Source organism: Lissotriton helveticus, chromosome 5_1 (assembly GCF_964261635.1).
Source record: "Lissotriton helveticus chromosome 5_1, aLisHel1.1, whole genome shotgun sequence".
NCBI classification, from domain to species: Eukaryota; Metazoa; Chordata; class Amphibia; order Caudata; family Salamandridae; genus Lissotriton; species Lissotriton helveticus.
The window spans coordinates 2000075180-2000100411 of NC_136065.1; the positions used below are offsets into that span (position 1 = coordinate 2000075180).

General features: G+C 46.2%; 1 pseudogene across 1 annotated transcript in view; it reads right to left on the minus strand.

The window, feature by feature from the left end:
• The window catches only part of LOC144756157 (uncharacterized), a 337832-nt pseudogene extending 312821 nt beyond the window's left edge, over positions 1-25011 (minus strand). The window contains exons 1-2 of the transcript XR_013595090.1: positions 24899-25011; positions 458-523 (exon numbers count right to left, since the gene is read on the minus strand). The product of XR_013595090.1 is annotated as an uncharacterized LOC144756157 (transcript). The remainder of the gene's footprint in view (positions 1-457; positions 524-24898) is intronic.
• Between the last annotated feature and the right edge of the window lie 221 nt (positions 25012-25232).

Sequence of the window (25232 nt, forward strand, 5' to 3'; positions counted from 1 at the left end):
TATTGAACAAAGGAATTGGCCTTGTTGTAATCACTGCTTTAAATGTCACTCTTTGCTGAACCGTGTACAATTAGCTCTATGGAATTCACCATTTCAAATTGTGGGGAAGATAAGGACTTAATTGGTAGCCTGGAACTTGTCATGCTCCTCTCACAGGACCCAGGCACTGCAACACCTAATGTATTAAACTGGAGGTAATTAGCCTGCCCCTGGAGCATCCTATCTCTTGTAAGGAAACATGCTCATAACAGCTAACATAAAACCAAATAAGGAAGAGGACTATGTAAAAGTCTTGTAGTTGTTTTATTTGATTTTTTTATTATCACAAGCTATATAGCTAGAGAATAGTCTGGAGAGGGAGTCTAATTTCAGAATTAAAGAGATATGAAAAAACAGAGAGATAGAGACGAGAGAAGAAAAAGGGGGAAATGAAAATGAGGGTTATAGGAAACCTTACCTGATTTTTTTTTTTTTATGGTCCTCCGAGGGTGGCAGCCGCACCGCCTGGTCGGTCCCTGAAAACCTTGAAAGGAAGTAAAGAGATGCTTCAATCAAGTGCTCATTTGCATCAAATGTGAATCACACAACATCCCAGCTTCCAAACAACTTTCCTAAAGATACAAAACAAAAAGAACTCTTTTACTCTACAAAACCATTGTAAAGCACTTTTGGTCTATGAAAATATATACTTTTGTCAGAAAACCCTTTTCATTCTACTAGTATCTACGATCAAACACACAACACACATATTTCACCAAACCAAACCTTGCACTACAAGAACAAAAAAAGATCCCTGATCCCTTGCAGAAAAAAGTCTGGTGGACATACAATGCATCCACAGGCTGACCAAGGTCTGAGTGAACAGACAGTGCACCCACAGGCTGATCAAGCTCTGAGTGCACAGACAGTGCACGCATAGGCAGAAAAAGGTCTGAGTGAACATTCAGAGCACCCACAGGGTGAACAAGGTCTGAGAAAACAGACAGTGGACGCACAGGCTGAACAAGGTCTGAGTCAACATACAGTGCACCCACAGGCTGAACAAGGTCTGAATGAACAGACAGCGCACACACAGGCTGAACATGGTTTGAGTCAATATATAGCGCACCTAGAGGCTGAACAAGGTCTGACTCACATACAGTGCACCCACAGGCTGAACAAGGTCTGAGTGAACATACAGTGCACCCAGACCCTGAAGATGTTCTGAGTGAATATATAGTGCCACAAGGCTGAGTGAAAATACAGCACACCCACAGGCTGTACATGGTCTGAATCAACGTACAGCACACCCACAGGTTCAGAGAGCAGACCTTAACAGCCCAGCCCACTTATAAACCCCATCGTTTCATTTACAGCCCATGAAACAATGCAATTAAAACAATTTGGTTGACATGCAGTATGTTTTTTTTTGTTGCATAGTTTTATATAGCTCCAACTTGACCCGAATCGGGTATCAGATCGCTTTACATAGCAACAGTTACGTTACATGGGGACACACATTCATTTTTGTTAGGCACAGGGAGATTAAGTGATTTACCCAGAATCACAGGATGTTTTAGCATCATTACCGAGTTAAAGTCCGAGTTAGCGTCATTACCGAGTTAAAGTCCTAATGCATAATTGTGCCCAACATCCATAAATCAGTAAAGCACTGTTAAATATACAGAAACCATGTTCTCTGAGTACCATCAATTCAAGTTTATGCTGATGCAGCATGCAAATAAATGCTGAGAAATGACGGCAACAAGTCATCAACGCAAATCCAATCTCTGTTCTTAAGGTGAACCAGGAGTGGAAGTGAGGCAACCCACCACAAGGGCAATGAAGGAGGGTGGAGGCAACAGGGGACACGTCACTTCTAACTGCCTGTTTAGTAGTAAAAGACTGCAATACATGGTGATTATACGGGTTTCTAGAGCTTCGGGTCCCGTTGTCACTGCACCCGCTGCACCATTGAAGTCAAGACCCCAGTGCCTGCAAAATAACTGCACTTGTGACTGCCTGTTTAGAAGTCAAATATAGCTGTGAAAATATACATTTGAAAATTGGAGATCTGCAAGATAAGGTCAAGAGCATTGGATGTTTTGCAAATCAAATGCAGGTGAAAACGATGTGTATGTATATTGTAAGCCTTTAATCCATGTTAGTAAATCATACGGACGCATAAGGAAAATTTGCTGCTTTCAACAGTTAAACGTGCAGAATAGAGCAAGTGAATATTGGCCCGGTGGTGTATGTTTTTAGTTCGAGCCTAGGCAGCGCGCATGCAATGTCGGCAGACCTGTAGTATTGAGTAAAACGAGGTAGCTCCCACCTGCTGCACACCATTTCTTAAGTGCAGTGTCCGTCTTCATTGCTGCCCTGTAATTGGTTCTGGCAGCGGACGTTACTTCTGATTTTTTCTCACTGCAGCACCGACCAACTACAAACTCGTTACGCTAACACAGCGTATTTGTTATTTGGAGAACTCTTTTTTAATTCATGATTGTGTCAGTGCTCACTGCTCCATGCATGACTGTGTCGTCCCCCCCACCGCCACCCACCTTCAGTGTCGTCACCCCCCATTTGCAATGCAATCGCGGCACTCGTGCTTTAGCTGTAAACATTTTAAAGTAAAGCGCGGTGCCACAATTGCTTTAAAAGTAAAGAACTAGAGAATTATTTTTTTTACCAATTTCTTTAATTTTAAACCATTCGCGGCACACGCTTTTGCTTAAGATATTTACAGATAAAGCGCGAGTGCAGCGATTATAAGCAAAGTAAATAAAGTGGGAAAAAACGTTAATTCGCCATTTTTTCCCTTTATTTAGTTTGCTTTCAATCGCGGCACTCGTGCTTTAGCTGTAAACATTTCAAGCTAAAGCACGGGTGCCACAATTGCTTCAAACGTAAAGAAATAGAAAAACAATTCTTTTTCAATTTCTGTACTTTTGAAGCAATCACTGGGCACCCGCGCTTTAGCTTAAGATGTTTACAGCTAAAGCACGAGTGCCGGGATTGCATTGGACATACTTGTTTAACCCAATTGCTGCCCCTCTCCAGGAGGATCCAAAATCCATTATTTAGTTGAAGACCTGAAACCCTTTCCGATGTACAGTTATCTCAGTGACACATGCCTGCACCCTCTAACCTCCATTGTTGTTTCAACAATACGCAGACATTTTTGGATGCAAGGCCGTTGTCTGTTCAGGCACATTAAATATCCCCTGGGCGGGGCACCCTGGGGGTAGGAGCATGTGATGTACAAGACAGGTTTCCACTGTTTTATCTCTCCCAGCAATCATGTGATGATAGAATGCAATCCGGTGTGTGGGCATGGCAGATGCCATCCGTAGCCATGCCTACCGATCGAAGACAGATAACGGACATTCCTTTCCTACTACCATTTTGCTGAGTTCAAAACACATCTTGCAGGTGCACGTTTTTACATATAATGCCACCAGATGCATCAGCTCTCAAAGCCTAGGAAATTATACCAGTTCATATCTAGCCATCCGTCCACCCGTGCATGCATGCCATCTTCCATCCACCCGCCCACCCGTGCATGCATGCAGTCATCCGGCCATCCGTCCACCAGTGCATTCATGCCATCTTCCATCCACCCGCCCACCCGTGCATGCATGAAGTCATCCAGCCATCCGTCCACCAGTGCATTCATGCGGTCTTCGGCCCATCCACCCACCCGTGCATGCATGCCGTCATCCTGCCATACGTCCACCAGTGCATTCATGCCGTCTTCAGTCCATCCGCCCACCCATACATGCATGCCGTCATCCGGCCATCCGTCCACCAGTGCATTCATGCCGTCTTCCGTCCATCCACCCACCCTTGCATGCATGCCATCATCCGGCAATCCGTCCACCAGTGCATTCATGCCGTCTTCCGTCCACCAGTGCATTCATGCCATCTTCGGTCCATCCGCTCAACCGTGCATGCATGCTGTCATCCGGCCATCCATCCACCAGTGCATTCATGCTGTCTTCCGTCCATCCGTCCACCCATGCATACATGCCGTCATCCGGCCATCCGTTCACCAGTGCATTCATGCTGCATGCATGCTGTCATCCGGCCATCCGTCCACCAGTGCATTCATGATGTTTTCCGGCCATCCGTCCACCCGTGCATGCATGCCATCATCCGGCCATCCGGCCACCAGTGCATTCATGCCATCTTCCATCCATCAGCCCACCTGTGCATGCATGCCGTCATCCGGCCATTCGTCCACCAGTGCATTCATGTCGTCTTCCATCCATCCGCCCACCCGTGCATGCATGCCGTCATCCGGCCATACCGCTACTAGGACACCCCCCCCCGCTCTGCCAAAGCAACTCAGTCCTACACCCCCCACCCATCCACTTATACCCCGCTACTTGGACATAAGCCCCGCTCTGCCAAAGCACCTCAGTCCCACCCCCCCGCCCCTCCACTTATTCCGCAACATGGACACAAAACCCCGCTCTGCAAAAGCACCTCAGTCCGACAGCCCCCACCCCTCCACTTAGGCCGCTACTAGGACACTCAAACCCCTCTCTGCCAAAGCACCCCAGTCCTTCACTCACCCCCCACCGCCCCTCCCCTTATACTGCTTCTTGGACATACACCCTGCTCTGCCAAAGCACCTCAGTCTTACACCCCCCACACATCCACTTAGACCGCTACTGGGACAAAATCCCCGCTCAGCCAAAGCACCTCAATCCTACACCCCCCTCCACTTATACTGCTACTGGGACAGAAACCCCGTTCTGCCAAAGCACCTCAGTCCTACACACACCACCCCTCTACTTATATCGCTACTTGGACATAAGCCCCGCTCTGCCAAAGCACCTCAGTCCTACACCCCCCGCCCCTCCACTTATACTGCTACTACCCCCGCCCCTCCACTTATACTGCTACTTGGACATAAACCCTGATATGCCAAAGCACCTCAGTCCTACAACCACCCCCCCCCCGGCCCTCCACTTATACTGCTACTTGGACATAAACTCCGCTCTGCCAAAGCACCTCAGTCCAACACCCCCCACCCATCCACTTATATCGCTACTGGGACACAAACCCCGCTCTGCCAAAGCACCTCAGTCCTACACCCCCAACCCATCCACTTATACCGCTACTAGGATACACACCCCGCTCTGCCAAAGCAACTCAGTCCTACACTCACCCCCCCCCACCCCTCCACTTATAACGCTACTGGGACAAAACCCTGCTCAGCCAAAGCACCTCAATCCTACACCCCCCTCCACTTAGGCCGCTACTGGGACACAAATCCCACTCTGCAAAAGCTCCTCAGTACTACACCCCCACCCCTTCACTTATACCGCTAATTGGACATAAGCCCCGCTCTGCCAAAGCACCTCAGTCCTACACCCTCCGCCCCTCCAGTTATACCGCTACTACCCCGCCCCTCCACTTATACTGCTAATTGGACATAAGCCCCGCTCTGGCAAACCACCTCAGTGCTACACTCACCCCCCCTACCCCTTCACTTATACCGCTACTGGGACACAAACCCCGCTCTGCCAAAGCACCTCAGTCCTACTGTGGAAAAGTAAATTTTGTCATGTTCTGTGTCCCTACGTGTCATCCATCATATGTTATGTGTGCATGACCAATATGCATATGTTATTCCCCATGTCCGATTCAAGACGCAATTACAGTTGTGTCCACCTCTGATATGCCATTTCCCAGTCCCCGTGAATACTACGAATACCAGGCTTATGTAAAGTAATGTTGCCATGTTTCTCAGTGTGCACGTTATTTCATTATAAAGTCCCCGTTTCCAGGCCTCAAAAGGGCCTGGACATCAGATTCAGCTCCTGTCTCCTGAAGCCTTGCTGAGGAGCGATACAGCCCCCACCTGTATCCTCGACCTTTCACTTACTTCCTGCCTCGCAGTGCCCGGTGCAGCCTGGCTCTGCCTCTGAGTCTGCCAAGAGTATGTTATGATTCCAGCTATCAGTTTAGTCCTCCTTCTCTGCATTCCTAAGCTACTGAACTGCATCAATAGTTTCCGTCATTGTCTAGCCTATGCGTCTCCACGTTAGAGAAATACTGTATTTAATGGTCATTTAATATTCTTCATCACGCACTACATGTAGAATAATGCATGGTCCAGTCTTAGAGTCAAGTTAGCTTTTCCCCTCATGACTTCTAGTTTATATCAACATGTTCCCTAAACATCAGATACTAGATAGGGTTTAGGTACATGTCGCTCCGACCCTCCAGACTTTAGTCTCTGCTCCTAGCACAGAGTTCATAGCCCCCAGCTTCTCCTAGTGATACGTCATTGTCAGTTTACGCGCACCACCAGGTTAGAGGTCCCGGCTCCTTAGGTAGCCCCCTCCAATGTTTCCGCCCCATTCATGACATATTCTGTTACGTCTGCACCACATGTCTATGTATACGCCCAGTTACACCTACTTTTACTGTTATCTTTCGCGACTGCTACGCGTCACACCTTCTGCTCCACCCACTGCTACGCCTACTGCAATGTAATGCTATGTGTTCGCGCTATGTATATATGCCCGTGTATTGTTATTAAAAGTTAGCGCGCTCATCCCAGACCTAGCCCCGGCAGCTGCCGGGCCACTCTAGCCCTGCCATTCTGTTCCTATGCAGGTTGTCCTGATCCTGTCCTTATGCTGTAATAAACCTGCAGAAACTCCTACTACCTCGAATCTTGACTCTTATTTATTGAGCTATCTGTTATGATATATGCCTATTCAAAAATAGGGTATTATTTATTTATTTACCACATAATGGCGCCCGAATAGGGACTTGCCCTTTCCCCACGCGTCGGTGAAGCCACGCCGACCCCCTGACCCTCTGCAGTCGTGACGGAACCATACTGGCCAAGTGCAGATATTTCTGCTTCAAGTATCCCTCAGGCCCACGGAGGAGACGGAGGAGGCGGTCCAGCATCCAAACGAGACGGTGGAGGAACGCGGCGAGTCCCGACCAGAGCCCAAGCCGAGAGTCCAAGGTCCGAGGTATCCGGAGGCCCACCCGTAACTGAAGTCCGAAGTCCGAAGTTCGTCGCCATCAGTCCAGTCCAGTCCGAGGCTTTCCGTTCCGTGCTGCCCGGTGAGTACCATTGCTGGGGTAGTATCTAGACAGGACCAATCTAAATTGACTCCTGGTCCGTGGGTTGGTGGTACCCAGACTCACAAACGAAGTGTTCACCTAGGTGGATACGGGTCTTGATGCGTCCCTTTATGGGACCGGTATGTTCCGTACTGTTACAGCAGTGCATCCAGTAACTCTAGTCTGTTCCGTTCTCGAGAAAATTCTTGTATTTCTGTTCTCAGTATTCCAGGTAATATTCTGTTCGAACTGTTATGTTATGATATTGTTTAATGTATTTTCAATGTCGTGGTATGCCTGAATTGTTTTCCCAATTGTTATTGTTCCTCGTCTATTGTATTGTGTTCCGATTCAAGTTTACAATGTCTCTCTTTTCGAGATTACGTCAGTTAAAAACTAGAAAGGGTTTGTTAGAAGAAGCAGTTCCTGTTCCGCCTAGGGACAGTCCAGGTCACTTTATGTATCAGAAACATGGCATAAGCGCCATATTGTATCTAGATTTATGGGTAGAGTATACCAAACAGTTAGAAGAAAAGTATAGATGGCCTGTATCGGGTACATGGGATGCCGAATGTATCATGCGAGTAGAAGGAGCATTATGGAAAAAGAAAGCCAGACAGTCACAGAAAGATGCCATCGAGTTATGGCGTAAAGAAGCGCATAGAAGAACCGAAAAGGAAGTCAGAAAGTCAGAGTTAAGTAGAGAATCCCAAGAACGAGCCCAAGAAAGAGAATTAATCGAGATAGGTGAACGAGTTAGAACTGAGCAATCAGACAGACAGAGGCATGCCCTTAATAAGGGTATGTATCCTCTTCTTGCCGAGGGCTCGCCAAAAGCGACCCCAGAGGCATCCAGTAATTTCCCGCCACCATTAGTTCCGACCAAGCTACGTCACAAACAGACCGCAGCTGATATTTTTATTTCGTCCTATTTGGACGACACAGTCCCAGAATATGCAAATCCTGTTCGCGCTCCACCAGTCCCTGTAAATCAGGCACTTCCCGCTCTTCCAGACACCGGAGTACCTGCTACGGTACCCCCGGTCCAGCCAGCATTTCAACTTCCCGCTCCGCCACGAAGAATGTCCGTCGATGATTCTAGTTTAGGGGCCGCAGGAGGAGGTCCTCCTCAAACCCCGCCGCCACACAAGCGTTTAACGTTAGCCGAATTACATGCACAAGCGTCACAGCGTACGCCTAGACATCAGACGGTAGCAGAAATAAGAAAATCCCTTGCCGAATGTGTCTATGATCCAGTCCCAGGCGAGGATAATATGGTTTTATATTCGTTCCGTGTAAGAAAGGTGGCCGAGTATCTAGTCACCTTACCGAATATGAAAGAAGATCTAGACAGAATATATCGTTTCATCCGTACAGGGGATGATCCAGAAAGTATTCACGAAGCCATGTCTCAAAGGAAAGCCGAGATCCAGCTCATGATATTAAAGTTTCTGATTAATTGTCTAATAAGAGAACAAGATTACCCGTCTAAAGATTCTGCCGAAATGAGAATCCTGACAAGGTGGAGTGATAATATAGCCGAGGGTAAGCACAAGACCGTCGGTGCCATGGAAAGTATGTACAAGAAAATCCGTAAAGAAATAATAAAGATACACGAACAGCGTAAAGCAGCACAAGTAAGCGAGAAAGAAAGTACCTCTGATCCTGAAGAGGAAGACGACGAGAATTCTGCTAGAATAGCGTATGTAGGAAAATCTAGATTTCCAGATCGTCATTTACGTCTAGAACCCAAGTCTATTTTCCATCATTCAGTACCAGAACAAGGTTCCCTAGAACAAGTATTTCAAGCTACCGATCACATTCTGAGATCACGAATCGGTTACAGTGAATTAAGTACTATGCATGAACAAGAACTAGTACGATCAGCAGTCCGATGGATTACTGATTCTACCACTTTTCCAGACGAAATAGTGGCACAAATGTTTCTGAAACTGCCCCCAGCCGAACAACGACTGGTGGGTATGTATATGATCCATAAACAAAGTGGAATCCACTCAGGTGATAGTGATCCCTAAGGTGATGGGGAACACACAATGTTGTTTAAATGCCCCTCACACACCAACAGGCCCCTTGGTGTCATGCTTCATCATCGGGGCCTTCGCACCCCTCTACGGGATGCGGCGTGCTACGACTCGCGAATACGCAGGAGCACTTGACGTGAACTATGTGTGGGGGTGTGTGTTTTTAACAAGGATGTGAGTGAGGTGAGGTGAAAAAAGTGGGTGGTTAAAAAATACCTGGCACGTGGGAAGAAAAAAAAAAACTTTATTAAATCCCCGGCTGGTATTATTAAAATTTAAAGTGCAGGGCGTGGTTATAAAAAGATACGTATTAGGGTATCAAACCACTGTATTAAAAGTCAACATGTTTCGGAGGTCAGAGCCCCCTTCTTCAGGACAAGGGTGTATGCACTTACCCTCCCCTTACTCACATGTAAAATGTAAAAGTGAAAAATAAAATTACCACAATGTGTAATGTTCCTCACAATGTTATATGTAAGTGAGTGTAGTTGCGCCCAGTTGGCGTAAGAACCTGTGGAAACAAAATCATATATAAACAGACAGTTTATCACAGTTTTAGAGGAGAAGGATAATGCTTCTCTGAAAAAACATCAGGTGAAACCAAAAAATAATTGGAACCTGGAAGAAGAAAGAAAAAAGACACTACACACATATACACACGCATACCAACACAAATTGCTGCTCAGATGGAATATGAGCAGAACAAAGAGAACAAAAGATCTTACTTAAAGTTCACAACTAGAGGACTTCATGAGCCTTTAACGTATATTGGGGAATCCTTTCCTAATCAGAAACCTAGGAAATCAAAGGTTCACCAAATCAGTGGAAGAACTCAAGCATCTGAGCGCCACAAGAACAATGTACAACTGCTTCTCAAAATGGTCTCATAACTCACGGTTACAGCAACAACAAATCGCCTGCCATCCCTCAACGCGGCTCCGATGAAGTGAGCAGCAGAGGGATTCGGGCCTTTAAATACGCTTGTCTGGGGGTAATTAGTGAGGGTTAATTGATTAATGCAAAACGGTACAAGCCCAAATACGGAGAGATATCACCAAATACCCGGTAATGCGCTAACGTCCTACACTGATCCTTCGTGCATGCGCACAACAGAGTACAGCCGGCGCATGCGCGATAGACTGATCTAATGCGCATGCGCACATGCAAACGCTTTGTAAAAGACGCGAAGCTAGCGGTATCATATTGAAATGCTTGGAAGTGGATGGCAAGATCTAATGCGCATGCGCACCTGCAAATGCTTCGTGAAGGACGCGAGGCTAGCGGTATATATTGGAATGCTTGGAAATGAATGGAAAATGGCCTATTTAAACCCAAAAAAACAAAAATAAGGCAGGGATAAGGTGTTATGGCCAGTAGACAAAAAGAGGATTACCCTATTTCAGGGGTGTGCCTACCATTTCCGTAGTTGCTCTCACGGGTGTATTTTACATATAATAATTCTTAAGAGGAAATTTTTAAGAAAGACTGTGGTGAGAGAGGTTAAGGTCAGCTCCAGAAAGGGTTCAACATCCATCAAAAATCGATGGTACCACGTTGAGCTGATGTGTATAACCCTATTGGTCCACAAACAATTATTAAGTAACCATATGAGTATTTTCACCAAAGCTCATTGTAAAGGGTGGGCAGATCGAGGACCAATAGGGTTATACACATCAGCTCAACGTGGTACCATCGATTTTGACCTTAACCTCTCTCACCACAGTCTTTCTTAAAAATTTCCTCTTAAGAATTATTATATGTAAAATACACCCGTGAGAGCAACTACGGAAATGGTAGGCACACCCCTGAAATAGGGTAATCCTCTTTTTGTCTACTGGCCATAACACCTTATCCCTGCCTTATTTTTGTTTTTTTGGGTTTAAATAGGCCATTTTCCATTCATTTCCAAGCATTCCAATATATACCGCTAGCCTCGCGTCCTTCACGAAGCATTTGCAGGTGCGCATGCGCATTAGATCTTGCCATCCACTTCCAAGCATTTCAATATGATACCGCTAGCTTCGCGTCTTTTACAAAGCGTTTGCATGTGCGCATGCGCATTAGATCAGTCTATCGCGCATGCGCCGGCTGTACTCTGTTGTGCGCATGCACGAAGGATCAGTGTAGGACGTTAGCGCATTACCGGGTATTTGGTGATATCTCTCCGTATTTGGGCTTGTACCGTTTTGCATTAATCAATTAACCCTCACTAATTACCCCCAGACAAGCGTATTTAAAGGCCCGAATCCCTCTGCTGCTCACTTCATCGGAGCCGCGTTGAGGGATGGCAGGCGATTTGTTGTTGCTGTAACCGTGAGTTATGAGACCATTTTGAGAAGCAGTTGTACATTGTTCTTGTGGCGCTCAGATGCTTGAGTTCTTCCACTGATTTGGTGAACCTTTGATTTCCTAGGTTTCTGATTAGGAAAGGATTCCCCAATATACGTTAAAGGCTCATGAAGTCCTCTAGTTGTGAACTTTAAGTAAGATCTTTTGTTCTCTTTGTTCTGCTCATATTCCATCTGAGCAGCAATTTGTGTTGGTATGCGTGTGTATATGTGTGTAGTGTCTTTTTTCTTTCTTCTTCCAGGTTCCAATTATTTTTTGGTTTCACCTGATGTTTTTTCAGAGAAGCATTATCCTTCTCCTCTAAAACTGTGATAAACTGTCTGTTTATATATGATTTTGTTTCCACAGGTTCTTACGCCAACTGGGCGCAACTACACTCACTTACATATAACATTGTGAGGAACATTACACATTGTGGTAATTTTATTTTTCACTTTTACATTTTACATGTGAGTAAGGGGAGGGTAAGTGCATACACCCTTGTCCTGAAGAAGGGGGCTCTGACCTCCGAAACATGTTGACTTTTAATACAGTGGTTTGATACCCTAATACGTATCTTTTTATAACCACGCCCTGCACTTTAAATTTTAATAATACCAGCCGGGGATTTAATAAAGTTTTTTTTTCTTCCCACGTGCCAGGTATTTTTTAACCACCCACTTTTTTCACCTCACCTCACTCACATCCTTGTTAAAAACACACACCCCCACACATAGTTCACGTCAAGTGCTCCTGCGTATTCGCGAGTCGTAGCACGCCGCATCCCGTAGAGGGGTGCGAAGGCCCCGATGATGAAGCATGACACCAAGGGGCCTGTTGGTGTGTGAGGGGCATTTAAACAACATTGTGTGTTCCCCATCACCTTAGGGATCACTATCACCTGAGTGGATTCCACTTTGTTTATGTATATGACTCGGGAGACTGAATCCACTGACTCTCTCTCTCCCCCCTCCTGTTAGTAGTTATGTATATGATCCAGCACCTCATTACTCTGTATGAGGGTCAGCACTCTGATCCAGGTCCGTTACATGATATCCTGAACGAGTTACTCCAGTATAAATGGAGAGGTCTAGGTACCGATTTAATTAGTGTCATTCTAGAACAGCGTCACAAATATAGAACGTTCTTGAACCCGCATTTTGTTCATGTCTCACCCCCAGAAAGTAAACCATTCTACATAGACAGACAGAATCCGTTACGAGAAGTCCACCCAGTCAAAGGAACGGGTGGCGAAATGCAACGAGTGTTTGTATACACTCCAATCACAAAGATGGAACTCCTTGAAATGAAGAAATTAATTCCCTGTCATGACAAAGATCCAGCAGGGTTCCATCGAGAATTAAAAGACATGCTCCGTATGGGAGAATACACTTACCCAGATATCATTAAAATGTTAAAAGTTCTGCTACCCGCAGGGGTGTATGAAAAGCTAAAGGAAAAAGAATGGGAGGTGGGAGAGAAAAAGATCGATTGGACAGCTCTAGAAGCTGAAGACAAGGCACGAGTACCAGGTACCGGTCTTGGAGATAAATGTAAAGAATTACCAGAATTATTAATTCAAGTTTTACCCAGATTATTAACAACGAGAAAAGAAGACTGGGATGCAATCTCAGCCTGTAAACAGAAACAAGATGAAGATATTAGTGATTTTTATTCTAGGTTTGAAAAATGTTTCAGTATTAACAGTGGCCTCAAGACAAGTAGTGAGTCATACCCTCACCTTTTTGTTACTAAATTAGTCGAGAATTCAAGTCCACAAATTAAAAATCGAGTTTTGAAAGTCGAAAGCACCTGGCAAGCAAATACTCCGTCCCAGATGCTCCAGATGCTTCAGTATCACCAGAATAGAATCAGGGAAGAGCAAGAACACGAGAGAAAACGTATGAAAGATACGAAAATGAAAGTGCTAGTTGCACAATCTGTTCCTCAAGACAGTCAGAAGAGGGGTCCGAATCAAGCCAGTCATCCTGCAGCTCCCGTTAAAGGGAACTGCAATTATTGTAAACAGCCAGGTCATTTCATAAATGAGTGTGCAGTTCTGAAACATAACATAGCTACCGGTAAGACTAAAGAAAGACCACGTCCGCCTAGACAAGAACAAGTTTCACAGATTCCTCAGCCACAGAATGCACCACCGACAGTTACAGCACCGCAGCCCATCGCTGCAACACAGCACGTTACATCGCAGATGTACCAGTATGCACAGTCTGAGTATCCAGAGTACCAGCCATATTCATGAAACAGCCTAGAGAGGGAGGTAGGCTTGCCTCTCATCGAGATACCTGTAGATCAAGAAGGTCCCTATGTTCATAGTCAAGTATTAGGGAAAGACAGAAAGTTTTTGATTGATACAGGGGCAAGTAGGACCACAATTAGTCACGCCGAAGTTCCAGGGGCTCCGCTCTCAGGCTCAAGAAATGTTTCCCTTGGATTTTCAGGAAAGCCTATCGTGAATGAGATCTCAAAGCCAGTCACTCTAGAAGTAGGTCCATTGTCCCGCACTACTGATCTGTTACTTACTAAGTCATGTCCAGAAAATCTATTAGGCATTAAAACACTGAAAGAGTTAGGTGCCGTTATATGTTGTTCCCCAGAGGGAATACGATTGTTCCTACGTGACTTTAAGGGTCACTATGTATTACGAGATTTTGATTCCAGACTGTCCAATGTTCCGCAGCATTTATGGGCGCAAGGTCCAACTGATGTAGGTTATATGCAAATCACACCCTATCGTGTGACTCTCAAACCAGGTGTAGTGTTACCACGAATCAGACAGTACAGATTGCCACCCGAGGCTGTAGCAGCCTTATCCAAAATTATAGACGAGCTCATGGCTCAAGGAGTAGTTGTAGAAACTGACTCCAATGTATGCAATTCTCCGATCATTCCAGTCATGAAACGTACTGACCCAAATGCACCCCCAGTATATCGATTAGTGATTGATTTACGAGAACTTAACAAATGTATTATTCCTCAGTACCCAGTTGTCCCAGATATTTCCTCCCTGTTAACTGCTATTGATCCCAAAGCCATGTTCTTCACTGTCATAGACCTCAAGAATGCATTTTTTAGTGTTCCTATTCATCCAGACAGCCAGTTTCTTTTCGGTTTTTGTTTAAATGGAAGGAGCTATATGTTCACACGCGCTCCTCAAGGTTTCACAGAAAGCCCTAGTATTTACAGTCAAGCACTTAAGAGACAACTAGACAACATTCACATGCCAACTGACACTGCCCTGCTCCAGTATGTCGATGATCTACTGATCACAGCCCGTTCTGAACGTGACTGCGAGCGAGCGTCACTCACGGTTTTGTATTTCCTAGCCGAGATGGGGCACAAGGTGTCACCTTCGAAGCTTCAATTCTGTGTCCAGCAAGTGGTCTACTTAGGACACTTGCTGTCCAAGAGGGGTAGGCAGTTGACACCCGACCGTATCCAGTTAATAGCGAGTCTTCCCCAGCCCAGAACCCAGAAGGAGGTGCGTGCCTTTATCGGCCTTACTTCTTATTGCAGACAATGGATTCCCCAGTATGCATTTCTAGCCAAGCCACTGATACAGTTAACGACACAGGAGGCAGCCGTATCGACTGTCCTCCCTTGGACATCTGAACATACACTTAGTTTCAACGAGTTAAAGAAAGCCCTATGCCAAGCTCCAGTTCTAGCTACACCGAACTACAGTAAGCCTTTTACACTTTTTGTCACTGAACGTGAAGGTACAGCATTATCTGTTCTCACACAAGATCAAGCAGGTCAATACAAGCCCTGTGCTTATTTTTCGAGCACATTAGATCCAGTCGCCCAGGCGTTGCCTGCGTGCCTCAAGTCAGTTGCAGCCACAGCACTAGCTATCAGACAAAGTGATTCCATAGTTTTAGGACACTCCCTGACAGTACAAGTTCCACACTCCGTAGAAGTTCTTTTAAACCGAACACAAACTCAGCACTTGACAATTGCACGTTTAACAGGTTATGAATTGACACTGTTCCAGCCACACATAGAAATTAGACGCTGCAACATCCTGAATCCTGCTACACTGTTACCATCAGTTAGTTCAAATTCTGCCACACACGACTGTGTGGAAGCAGTCAACATTACGACAAAGCCAAGACAGGACCTGACAGACATTCCGTTACTAGATCCTGACCTGACACTTTATGTGGATGGTTCATGTATGAGAACTAGTACAGGAGAACTAGTCGCCGCGTATGCAGTGACTACTGACACTGAAGTTATTGAGACACACCGTATTGATACCCTGTCCGCTCAAGCAGCAGAGCTAGTTGCTCTGACACAGCCTGTATACACGCCAAGAACCTGAAAGTTAATGTTTACACAGATTCACGTTACGCATTCGGAGTTGTACACGACTTCGGAGTGCTCTGGCAGGAGAGAGGTTTCATGACTTCTCATGGAACCAAGATTCAGCATGGTTTCCTTATTCAAGCCCTGTTAGATGCCATACATTTACCGACATCCATTGCTATCATGAAATGCAAAGCACATACGAAAGTTACTGACATTATTTCCCAAGGCAATGATCTAGCAGATCGCACAGCCAAGCTTACAGCACAGACTCCAGACATTCCAGTTAACCTGACACACACTCCAGATCCGACTACATGTATGACAGTTAAGGACCCTACTCAAGATGTCATAGATATCCAGTTACATGCTACTTCTGATGAAATCAAGAAATGGTCTGAACAAGGAGGGGTCCAGACAGATCAAGGATGGTTAACGAAGGGTAGAGCCACATGGTTTCTCCCCGACTCTATGGTTCAAGTCATCATTAATACCGCACATAGTCCAGCACATTTAGGAGAAAAAGCTATGTTAGACAGTATCCAGAACATTTGGTTCAACAAGCATTTACGAGCTGCAGCCAAGCAGAAAGTCCGTACCTGTATGATATGTTGTCAGTTTAATCCAGGTAAAAGTGTCCCGGTGGAACAAGGTGGTTTCCAGCCTCCTGACCACCCTTTTGAAGTCCTCCAGATGGATTATATTCAGATGGAGCGATGTCGAGGTTTCAAGTATGTCCTTGTAGTTGTATGCGCTTTGTCCAGATGGACAGAAGCATATCCAGTCCCAGATTACACAGCCGCGACCACTGCCAAGCAGTTGGTTCGTGAGTTCTTCCCTCGATATGGACTCCCTAGAGTCGTATATTCTGATAACGGTCAGCCATTCTCATCCGAACTCATGAAGCACGTTTCCCTGTTGTTAGGGTACCAGTGGAAGTTCCATTGTGTACGCCATCCTGAAGCAGCCGGTCTAGTCGAGAGACATAATCAAACTCTGAAAATCCGTATCGCCAAAGTTTGTAAAGAAAAGGGTGTGGACTGGCTAGTAGCTCTGCCAGTCGCTTTATTTTATATGCGCATGGTCGCACATTCCAGATCAGGTCTGTCCCCGTATGAGGTCGTATTCGGCCGCCCCCCTAACATGTGGGGTACTCCTAGACCCCGAAGTATTACTGATGTTTCATGTAATATGCTGACAGATTACCTAGCTTCCTTGATGTCTGCCCTCAACTCATGTCGTTCACAGGTTGCTGCCGCATTTCCAGACAATACCGAGGTGGCACCGCATGAAATCGTTCCAGGTTCCATGGTGATGATCCGAAACTTTGACAGATCAAGTCCGCTGGAACCTCGTTGGAAGGAGCCCCGTCAGGTCCTCCTCACCACCCGTACAGCCGTGAAGTTGGAAGGCCGAAAAGGATGGATACATCTTTCTCATGTAAAACTTTTCAATGGATTAAAACCCGTTTCTAAAAACATTTCCAAGGATTCCCAGGATTTTAAGGACTGCCGAAATATTGTTCCTAAGGACTGTCCCGCAAAAGACATTGACACAACCCCTTCCCTGTTAGAGAAAACTGCGCAGCAGGAGTATAAGTTAAAGCTCCGGTCTAGTAAAATAAGTCAGTCAGTTTGATTGTATAAGTCCTCCCCTAGGTGAAACGGTTAGACTGTTTCTGACATGTATAAAATAGACCCCCATAGTGAGAGAGTCAGTCAAAACTCAACTCAATGTATCATTTTTCTAAGCTTCATATTATTCATCAGCATTATGATTTCTTGCATCAGCTATGCATTTTTCCTGTATTTTTCAGTTTCTCATGTAAATAAGTCTGCTAATGCTACAGTAGAGCACACGTTTAGTGATCTGCCTCCTCACGAATATGCTTACCGCCTCGCTATGCGTAACAATTCATTTATCCGTATGTTACATTACTCACACCAGACCAGCAATGCCACTAATTGTTGGGTGTGTGGTCGACTCCCCCCTTTCCAGACCCCGAAGGGAGTTCTGCCACTTTTTTCTTATCCATTCTCACATAATGGTTCGTGTGGAGCATGGTCCACGTTAACGTCATCCTCAACAGATATGTTTTTTCTTAACAGCACATGTTTCCCAGACAAGCAAGGTTTCCCCCACAGAACAGGTTTAGATCTAGAAAATGAAGTGTATAATTTAGGTAATTATTCATCGAATTTTATGGTCCTGAATGTCCAATCTGATACTACTCCAGACTCACCTGCTATTTCAGTACTACCAGTCAAAGGCGAATTATGTGTCCGTAGTCATGGTTCTGTACACGTAGGACATAGTGATTGTACTACTATTATCCAGTATAGTGACAGTGGGAAATCTATTTTCAAAGCTTCACGTCATTCTTATTTTGTTTGTGGTCAAACTGCATATGTTCGTCTGCCCCTCGATTGGGAGGGAACCTGTTACATTGCTTTCCTACTGCCACCTGTTTTCCTAGCCCCACCTGACTACCATAGGAATTCCTTCCTAGTACATACTAGACACAAGAGAAACCTCCCGATTGTCGACTATACTGAAACTGCTGCAGAGCAATTCATTGATATTGATAAAGGTGTGTTCCCTTATTTAGGTACAGTTGTAAACAGTAAGCTAATCCGTAGGTTAACAAGAACCCTTGAAGCAGTAGTAGATGAGACTGCCTCCGCTCTAGGTAACTTAACCGAAGAGCAATCCTTTATGAGAATTGTTGTGCTCCAGAATCGTCTCGTCCTTGACGTCATACTGGCCGATAGGGGCGGGGCCTGTAGAATCCTCGGATCTAGTTGCTGCATTTTCATTCCAAATAACGCGCCGTCTGTTTATTCAGCTATAACCAGACTTCATAAAATTGCCCATCTGTTACACCAGAATCCAGGCACCTGGACATGGTCCGGTTGGTTCTGGAATATAATTTCCGCCTGGGGATGGAAAGTCCTGCCCTTTCTAGGTATTGCAGTAGCGATCATATTCAGCTGCTGCCTCTGTATACAATGTGGCCCTGCGATTTGCGGCATTTGTGCTACCTCTTGTATTCCTAGTCCCAAGCCCCGTTCTAAATCCCGTTCCAAGACAATTCGAGACGAGCAAATGGTACTGTATGAAATGATAGATGGTATCATGAATATTGATGTTTCCTGATGGAAACGTAGTGACAAGGAGGGAATGTGGAAAAGTAAATTTTGTCATGTTCTGTGTCCCTACGTGTCATCCATCATATGTTATGTGTGCATGACCAATATGCATATGTTATTCCCCATGTCCGATTCAAGGCGCAATTACAGTTGTGTCCACCTCTGATATGCCATTTCCCAGTCCCCGTGAATACTACGAATACCAGGCTTATGTAAAGTAATGTTGCCATGTTTCTCAGTGTGCACGTTATTTCATTATAAAGTCCCCGTTTCCAGGCCTCAAAAGGGCCTGGACATCAGATTCAGCTCCTGTCTCCTGAAGCCTTGCTGAGGAGCGATACAGCCCCCACCTGTATCCTCGACCTTTCACTTACTTCCTGCCTCGCAGTGCCCGGTGCAGCCTGGCTCTGCCTCTGAGTCTGCCAAGAGTATGTTATGATTCCAGCTATCAGTTTAGTCCTCCTTCTCTGCATTCCTAAGCTACTGAACTGCATCAATAGTTTCCGTCATTGTCTAGCCTATGCGTCTCCACGTTAGAGAAATACTGTATTTAATGGTCATTTAATATTCTTCATCACGCACTACATGTAGAATAATGCATGGTCCAGTCTTAGAGTCAAGTTAGCTTTTCCCCTCATGACTTCTAGTTTATATCAACATGTTCCCTAAACATCAGATACTAGATAGGGTTTAGGTACATGTCGCTCCGACCCTCCAGACTTTAGTCTCTGCTCCTAGCACAGAGTTCATAGCCCCCAGCTTCTCCTAGTGATACGTCATTGTCAGTTTACGCGCACCACCAGGTTAGAGGTCCCGGCTCCTTAGGTAGCCCCCTCCAATGTTTCCGCCCCATTCATGACATATTCTGTTACGTCTGCACCACATGTCTATGTATACGCCCAGTTACACCTACTTTTACTGTTATCTTTCGCGACTGCTACGCGTCACACCTTCTGCTCCACCCACTGCTACGCCTACTGCAATGTAATGCTATGTGTTCGCGCTATGTATATATGCCCGTGTATTGTTATTAAAAGTTAGCGCGCTCATCCCAGACCTAGCCCCGGCAGCTGCCGGGCCACTCTAGCCCTGCCATTCTGTTCCTATGCAGGTTGTCCTGATCCTGTCCTTATGCTGTAATAAACCTGCAGAAACTCCTACTACCTCGAATCTTGACTCTTATTTATTGAGCTATCTGTTATGATATATGCCTAGTCAAAAATAGGGTATTATTTATTTATTTACCACACTACACCCCCCACCCCGGATCGCCACTTATACTGCTACTTGGACATAATCTCTTCCTTAAACACTGAGACTAAGAAGGATCCTGATGGGAACCTCCAGCCCCGTTTGTGTAGTCTAGAGCTGAGAAATGTAAGTGTAAGTTTGACTGGGGACCCAGTGAGGGCCAGCATGTGGGCCAGAAATTGGTGATGACCAGGAGGTGAGCGGGGTCTTGCTGAGGAACAGCAGGTGAGCTAGGCCTGGCTAGGACCAGTGTGTGAGCCAAGTCTGGCTAGGACCAGCGTGTGAGCCAGGGCATGGTGAGGACCAACGTGTGAGCTGGGGCCTGGTGAGGACCAGCATGTGAGCCGGGCCTTGTGAGGACCAGCATGTGAGCCGGGGCCGGGTGATGACCAGGGTAAGAGCAGGGGCTGGATGAGGACCAGCATGTAAGCCGGGGCCTGGTGAGGATCAGCGTGTGAGCCGGGGCCGGAAGAGGACCAGCGTGTGAGCAGGGGCCGGGTGAGGAGCAGCGTGAGAGCCAGGAACTGGTGAGGGCAAGCATGTGAGCCGGGGCTGGGTGAGGGCTAGGATGTGAGATGGGACCTTGTGAGGGCCAAGGTGTGTGCTGGGATCTGGAGGGGACCAGGATGTGAGCCGGGGCCTGGTGAGGACGAGGGTGTGAGCCCACTCGCACTCCTTTTGAGAGACCAGAATCAACAACTGCTTTGTCCTGTCTTGCAGGACCAGGCAAGGGCCAGTACAGAGATCCAAGCCCAGCAGACTGGAGCGCGGGACTTGCACCACCCTTTTTTTCATTGAATTTCTCCATCAAACAGATAAAAGACTGTGAAATCTCCTTGAGAGAGATTCAAGTTATCACAGATCTCACTGGCAAGCTAGGTCAGATGAGAGAACAAATAGAGAAAAGGAAACGAGGATGAGACAGAACCTTTTTCCCTTAATGGTAGGCTACCCAGCACACTCACACTCATTAAATTATTTATCGCAATGCCCGTGTGGTGACCGATCCGCACAAACTATGTCGCATATTTTATTCTCCTGCTCTTTTTATAAACTGGAAAGGAAAAAATGAATTCTCCCAATGTTAACAAAACAGAGTTTACCCTCTCATTCCGCAGTCCTTGCCATTATCAATACACTGGAAACTCCTTTTGTCTGTTTTGTGACTGCAACATTTTTACATTTAGTTTTGCGAATCAGGAAAGGCCATCACATGGGGAGGGTTTCTTTATTGGATTAGTTTTATTCGCCTTATTTCAACTGTTTAATGAATCACTGTAAGGATGTTAATATAAAGGCCGGCATTAGCCATGGGATTTGGAATACCTTGCACAGGAGGGGTGCTGTTTTAACTTGTTTTAATAACTTGGTCCTCTTATTCTCTTTTACCCTCTAAAAATGAATTGTTGTTTTTTTTTTATATTTTAGCAAGATGGGCTGTTGGTTTTTAATGGATGGATATGCATGAAAATATAGATATTTTTCCATATAACTAATTGATGTTTTTTAATATGTTTCTGTCTATTTTTGTGCTGTGATTTCTCTCTGTACTGTTCTGCATTTATCAAATGTGAATAAAGATGATGAATGATTGAAACTGAGAGAGAAAGAGGTTGAATTGGGGAGTGAACAGAGAGATGATGTGAGGGTTCACTTTGTAACTTGTATTTCAGAGCTTTCAATCTCATTTCCAATGCATCATATCTTTGAGAATCTGGAGCTGTTCTGCCCTTTCAAACAAAGAAGGCCAGCTACTTCACTGCCCTGTGCTGCGTGAAATGTTAGTAATTATGCACCTCAATAATTTAGCAGAGATGTCCTTACATTGATTTTGTCTTGGCCTGTGATCATTGCTCTGCTGCCTTTTGCCTAGGGTTGCGCTGCTGAAATAACATTTACATATGGACAGAAAAATCACTGCTTGTTACAAAATGGCTACTTTTTAAAGAGTGAGGGGGAAATCCAGCCAAGGTTCCAGCATGGAGTTTTTGTCTGGCTGGTTATAGTGTGGCACTAGAAGATTTGGGGATTAGTGCACATGATAGTGTCATTTTAGGTGTTTCTAATAGTACTCTTCATTCTCCATTAACTGGAAAAGATTAAATAAAAACTTTAAGAAAAACTTTACTGAAACAGTGGTCCTTCCACTCCGGCAGAACGCAGTGGGTCAGACTCCCCCCTTTCCTCTCCGACCCTACACCTACCACCTACGGAGTCCCCCAGGGGTCCTCCCTCAGCCCTACACTCTTCAACGTCTACATGGTTCCGCTCGCCCCCATCGGCAGAACCTACGGACTCAACATTGTATCATATGCAGACGACACTCAACTCATCCTCTCCCTATCCAACGAACCCAATACCGCCAGACAAAATTTTCGAGAAGGCATGGAAGCCGTCGCCAAATGGATGAAAAACAGCTGCCTACAACTAAACACCAACAAAACAGCAGTACTCATCATGGGCCCAAACCCAGACGCATGGAACGACACCTGGTGGCCCCCCATCCTCGGAAGCCCGCCCACCCCCACGGACCACGCACGCAACCTGGGAATCATCCTGGACTCCGAGCTCAAAATGGACCGCCAGATCAACTCTGTCACGTCCTCCTGCTTCCACACCCCCCCGCCTCCTACGTAAAACCTTCAAATGGATCCTCCTCAAACATAGAAAGACAGTCACTCACGCCCTGGTCACCAGCAGACTCGATGACGGCAACGCACTCTAAGCTGGAATAAACAAAAACCTCACCCGCAAGCACCAGAACATCCAGAATAGTGCCGCAAGACTGGTCCTTGACCTGCCAAGACACTGACACATCTCCCAGCACCTGCGCACACTCCACTGGCTCCCCATCGAAGGTAGAGTCACCTTCAAGATGCTAACCCACGCTCACAAGGCCCTCCGCGACACCGGACCAGCATACCTCAACAGCCGACTCACATTCCATGCACCACAGAGGACCCTACGATCTGCACAGCTCTGCGGCGCTGTGGTCCCCCACAATAGAAAGACCAGATCGGGAGGCCGCTCCTCCTTCTCCTTCCTCGTGGCCCGAGCCTGGAATGCCCTGCCGCTCCACCTCAGACAGACAACATTGCTCCCCATCTTCGCAAGAAACCTCAAAACCTGGCTCTTCGACAGATCCCACCCTTGATGGACTGGAACCTAACAACTCCCGGCCCCCCCAGCACCTTGAGACCCTTACGGGTGAGTAGTCGAGCTTAACAAACGCCTGATTGATTGATTGATTGATTACAACAAAATGAACTGCTTCCGTTCATAAGCTACTTCATAGGCTCCGCCTTCCTTCTAGTCTGTGCCTCAATCGCCTCTTGAAGTGCTTTTGCTTCAGGGATGGCACACTGCACAGGCTGCATGAATGAAAGCTACGCCTAGAGGTGGGTGAGCTAACAACTTACCAGGACGAGCCGAGCCAGAGCCGACGCACGGGTCTGGCCTGGCTCTTAGAACCTGTGCACACATCGAGCCCTGGAATTGTTTGCCATGTAATCATACAACAAACATCGTGTAAAATATGATACAGTCTCTTCATAATTCAAAAAAGTGTATCCAACATGTGGAATCTTTCCCATGAATGTGTCACAGTAAGAAGTACTTAATAAAAGTGATAGTTTTTAAAGATGAACTTAGAACCACCATCACCCCCCCCACCCCCACTTCTCTGGTGACAGTGCCAGTAGTGAAATAAGAGGGAAGACAGTTGTCGTGTGAACCCCGTGTGGGGCTCAGATTGTCATAGAAAGCAACATTATAGTCAATTGTAACTGGAATTATGTGACTGCATCCAAAGAGTTTTTCTTTTAAATACGGATTTGCCGCATTTTCCACGTAATAATGAGCAGCATAATCGCATGACATGTTGCCGCACAGTGCAAGGCCCTGTGCAAAGGAGCTTTTATATACTAGGAGTGTCTGTTCTGGAGAAATACAAACTCAGGACATGACCTACTTGTTGGGGTTATTTTTTTAATAATACGTATTTAATATTATGCTAATTAACTCTATTAGTATGTAGCAACATTAAAATAATGAAAGATTGGGGAAAACCAACTGCAAGTAACAAAAGGGACTGTGACAACAGCAGTATCCCACTGAGCAAGTTAAATAAAACTACATTTATTTGCTCTGCCTGTTACATCGTGTGCTTTGCAGGAGGAGCAGCATTAACCCACCGCACTACTCGGAGTCAGACCTGGGACTTGGCAAAACTCAGATCTCAGTAACAGATACATCAATTTAATAATCACCAAGGTTAAACTGATATGTGTTGTATCAGGCAGGCACATAAGGAACTGCAGTCTACACAAGATATTTAAAAATGCAACCACCCCTCGCCCCCGCATGCCCCCTCCCCCTTCCCCTCCTCAGAGCCCAGCTTGACGCTTGATGCGGTGGGCCAAGGCCCTGAATGACAGCAGCAGACTGCCCTGAGGAGGCTCGTGGCGTGCTGAGAGGGGCCCATTATCATTCTATGGCGATCAGCCGCCGGACAGACTGACAATGGACTTGTTGATGTCAGTGCGAGGTCGGGAGGGGCTGCTCTTGTGCCGAAGTGAAGAGTGCACCCACTTCGCCGCCCCCCCCCCCCTTCGCCGTCCCCCTCCCCCCCTCCCCATCGCCAACAAGGAGCTCTGCAGACACCCGAGACTTCTCGCAGGGGAATCCCCAAAATTACGGTCCCCACCCCCGCAAAGGCCTCACCTCCTCTGTACCGCCCGGCGCCCTGGACAGGCCTCTCGGGTGTTGCAGCGACTTTTCACAGCTCTCGGTGAAGGATTCTCATTAGGGACAAAAGAGCCGAAAGTTCATCGTACCCCATACAGCGCCTTAGACTCCGCACTGAGCATCGATGCGCTACGCACAAGCCCCGAAGAGAGACACTGATCCCCTGGACCTGCCCAGATTTGCCGCTGGTTGCAGGACTGTGACTCGTACTTGAGCGAGGGCGGTTTAATGCCACACACCAGACACTAGGCGCTATACGCAACGAGACGCTTATTATTAATCACTATGATTAATCACTCCGAATAAGGAA